This window comes from Piliocolobus tephrosceles, chromosome 5 (assembly GCF_002776525.5).
Source record: "Piliocolobus tephrosceles isolate RC106 chromosome 5, ASM277652v3, whole genome shotgun sequence".
Taxonomy (NCBI): Eukaryota; Metazoa; Chordata; class Mammalia; order Primates; family Cercopithecidae; genus Piliocolobus; species Piliocolobus tephrosceles.
The window spans coordinates 49,865,857-49,870,619 of record NC_045438.1 but is presented as its reverse complement, the minus strand read 5'-3'; positions in this window follow the sequence as shown (position 1 = coordinate 49,870,619).

Sequence of the window (4,763 nt, the reverse complement as noted above, 5' to 3'; positions counted from 1 at the left end):
CTTTGGGAGGCTGAGGCAGGTGGATTACTTAAGGTCAGAAGTTCGAGGCCAGCCTGGCCAACATGGAGAAATGCCATCTCTACTTAAAATACAAAAATTAGTTGGGTGTGGTGGCACGCACCTGTAATCCCAGCTACTCAGGAGACTGAGGCGTGAGAATCACTTGAACCCGGGAGGCTGAGGTTGCAGTGAGCTGAGATTCTGCCACTGTACTCCAGCCTGGGTGACAAGTGAGACTCAGTCTCAATAAATAAATAAATACAAAAAAGTAAAAAAAAAAAAAAAAACCATGGAAAGGAGATATCAACTGATGTGACATAAAAGAAGAGCATCATTCATTCATTTTTGTCTTATTTCTCTAACACAAATGAGGTAATTTATGTATGCATGCTCTTATGTGCACAAAATGTGATATGTATGTGTTGTCTGATGCCACTGTAGGGAGAAGCACCGGAAGTTGTTATGAACGATTAGAAAATTTATTTCAGAGAATACTAACAGTGGGGTCCATGAGAAATCAGCAGTCCTGTTCACCTACTCAGTTACCCTTTGCATCAGGACTAGACTTGAAAACAGAAGGAATTAGAATGAGCTAATCTTCTCATCTCTCCCTTCCTTTCATGACATATTGTAGTCTCTTTCATAAAAATCAGAATGGTGTTGGTCAGCATAATTGGCAATTATTTACAATCTGTCATAACATCACCTATCTTTAAGCTGAACTTGGGTGCTCAATACATTTAAGGTTCTTCTTCACCTTTGGATAGCTATCAAACTGTTATTTAAAAATTGTTATCTTCCTAACTGGCCAACATTAATGGTTTTCATTTTTGAGACTAGGTTCCAATATAAGATCTTAGAAAATATTGCTAAATGTAGGACATGGCATATTGATACAAGGTTGTAAAGCACAAATGTGATAGGAATTTAGGGCATACAAAATTTACTAATTATAAACCAGTTACTATGACTAGCATTGATAGTGGTATCATTACTACTACTACCAATTCACAACTAAAGATAGGGAGGTTTAAGAGGTTAAATGACTTACATAATCTAAAACAACTAGTAAATGAACAGCGGGACTTTGAATAGATCTTCTGACCCCATACATTGGGTCCCCTCACCATACCATCATGCAAGACATATTCTCTGTGCTTTAACAATTTTCAAACAACTATTAATGACAATAATAAAATGGGTAGGCAGTTTAAGAGAAACTAAGTTACTCTGGGAGTTTCAAGAGGAGAAGATCACAGGAGAGGGTTATTGGAGGTGATATTCCAGATGAACTTAGAACAAGAGTTGAAATTTCAATTGACAGAAAAAACAGGAGGGCATTTCAGGTGTCTGTGATAGCTGGAGAAAAGACAGAGTCAGAAAAGATAGAGCATATTTAGGGAACATGAAGTAGCTGATGTTGCAGAACTGTAGGAAAAATGTAGGATAGCGGTGGGAGACAAGACAAAGCAGGTAGCAGTGTGAACTAAATTTGGTAGGTGGAGGTATACCATTCAAGTTTAGTGAACGATGAAACATAATTAGATCATAATTAGATCTGTGCTTGATCTACCCTCAATTCAGGTGGAGAAGGAAGAGAGAGGAAGTAGGGAGACCATGGAGTCAGTCATCACTCAGCAAAGGTATGGGGAACCCAAACACACTGTGGCAATAAAAAAAAAAGAGTGAGAAGCAAGATAAATTTCCATGGTAGATTTTTCTTTTTTATCACTTTAGACAAATGAAGGAAAATACGGGGTGAGGGAGAAAGGTATTAAAGAAGACTATGTGATTTTGAGACTGAATAATGGAGAACTGTTATTCTATTAACAAAAATAGTAAAGTAACGTAGAGATACTGCTTTTGATGGGAATAATGAGTTAGATTTTTTCATGTATTCAACAATGATTTTAGTTCTCCTGGGGGCCTTCTTGAGCCTTCTATGTCATTCAGATATAAAAGAATGAGAGGCCAAACTTACAGAGAATGCAAATGGGCAATAAACGTACAAAAGACTTCAGCCTCATTGGTAATCATGTAAAAGCAAGTTTTTTTTTAAAGAATATATTATTTTCCAGCCTATTACATAAAGGTTGAGAAAACAAAACTAGACAAACTACTCAGCAATAAACTTAAGAAAAATATAGGATTTGTAAGAGGAAATCTAAAGGGTCTATTGAAAGACAAAGAAAGTTGGAGATAAATAGAAATAACATATACTTGAATAGAAAGTTTTAATATTTTAAAAATGAAAATTGCCCCCACATTTCTGTTTTATGTTTTTGTTTTTGTTTTGTGATGGGGTTTCACTCTCACCCAAGCTGGAGTGCGGTGGCACGATCTTCCTTCACTGCAACCTCCGCCTCCCAGGCTCAAGCGATCCTCCCACCTTAGCCTCCTCTGTAGCTGGGACCACAGGTGCGTGCTATCATGACTGGCCAATTTTTTTGTATCTGTGGTAGTAACGGGGTTTCACCAGGTTGCCCAGACTGTTCTCAAACTCCTGGGCTCAAGCAGTCAGCCCATCTCAGCCTCCTAAAGTGCTAGGATTTCAGGCATGAGGCACCGCGCCCTGCCCTGCGATTATAAACTTAACTCAGTCACAGTCAAAAGTTGACAAAATGAGTTTAAAAGCACATGGATATTTTATAAAGTGAAATAAAATAACCAGGTTGCAGAACACTGTGTATAGCATGCTATGATTGCTGTAAAGAAAGGAAAAATCACACACACACACACACACACACACACACACTGTCCTGGGAAGGGAAGGGAAATGGGTAACCAAAGGAGAGACAGACATCTCATTTCATCCCCTTTCTTATTTCTGAGTTTGAAAATGTAAATACATTATGTATCAAAATTAATGAAATCAAGGAAGAAGAATAGTTAGACCTTTTTTTTTTAAGAGGAATAATTGAGGCCGGGCGGGGTGGCTCACGCCTGTAATCCCAGCACTTTGGGAGGCCCCGGCAGGTGGATCATGAGGTCAGGAGATCGAGACCATCCTGGCTAACAAGGTGAAACCCCGTCTCTACTAAAAATACAAAAAAATTAGCTGGGTGTGGTGGCACACCACTGTAGTCTCAGCTACTCGGGAGGCTGAGGCAGAAGAATGGCATGAACCCAGGAGGCGGAGCTTGCAGTGAGCAGAGATCACGCCACTGCACTCCAGCCAGGCAACAGAGCAAGACTCTGTCTCAAAAACAAGAGAGGAATTATTGGTGTTGGGGTGGGGAGGCATTGGTATGACATACTTGGCCACATAAAAGACTTGTTACAAGGATTAGATAAACGAACATATGTAAAGGGTTTGCAACACTGTATGTAAAGCATATGTAAAGTATATGTAAAACAGCATATGTAAAGGCTTTGCACATGAAGTATCACATAAATATTTGTTGCTATTATTGTCATAATCTTGATATGTGAACTGTATGGCTTAAATGCCATCAGTCACGAAGGAATATATCGATAGATTTTTACTATATGAAGTTTAAAAACTTTTGGAAGGGAAAAAATAAAAAAAAAGATGAAACACAGCAAACGGGGAAAATAGACTTAGAACATATATGATGAGCAAGGTCAGTCATTCCACAAATTTTTTTTAATAGCTATCCTGGGTCAGGCGTTACACTAGAGGCTGGCTATATACATGGTGATTAAGAAGATGGTCTGGCCCTCATGGAACTTATAGTCTACAGAAAGTAAGAGTTAATATTCTTAATATGCAAAAGGTTATTAAAAATTGTAATTGAGAAAAACCCACAGGGTACAAAGAATTTTTTAAAAAGAAAATATTGGCTGGGTGCGGTGGCTCACCCCTGTAATCCTAGCACTTTGGGAGACTAAGGCGGGTGAATCATGAGGTCAGGAGTTCAAGACCATCCTGGTCAACATGGTGAAACCCCGTCTCTACTAAAAATACAAAATTAGCCAGACGTGGTGGCACATGCCTGTAATCCCAGCTACTCGGGAGGCTGAGGCAGGAGAATCACTTGAACCTGAGAGGCGGAGGTTACAGTGAGCTGAGATTGCACCACTGCACTCCAGCCTGGGTGACAGAGTGAGACTCCATCTCAAAAATAAATAAATAAATAAATAAAAAGAAAATATCACTAATGGTTAAAAATATAGGAAAATAAATTCAATCTCTGTAGTCAATTTCACTCGAAAAAACTAATAAGATACATTTCTTTCTACGTTTGTTTATTAATGGTAAAGATTTTTTTAAAAAGCCAAACTCTAGTGTTGGTATGGTGGAGACAGAGGCATTCTTATATCCTGAGAGTGGGAGTATAATCAGTGTAAGCCTCCTGCAAGGCTGTTTGACGACATGTATTGGAATTTTAAATATGCAAACTGTTTGACCTCTTCCACTCCTAGGGAGAAATAACTGGATGTATATTTGAAGATGTGTGTCAAAGGATGCTTACCTCAACATTCCTTAATAATAGTAAAAAAAAAAAAAAAAGAAGACAACCCTAATACGTCTTACTAGGTAATGAGTTAAATTATGGTGCATTGGTACAATAAAATATGATGTAGTGGTTAAAAAGAATGTAGATTTATACATATTGACATAAAAAGATGTCATAATATAATATTACATGAAGGAGGTAGATTTCATGATAGATTGTCAAAAATACTATGATCCAATTAAAAAAATGTGGGTGTATGTCTGAATGTGGGTATGTATAGAAAAAAGTCTGGAAAGATAGATTCTAAAACATAACAGAATGCTTTGGGGTGGTAAAATTAGG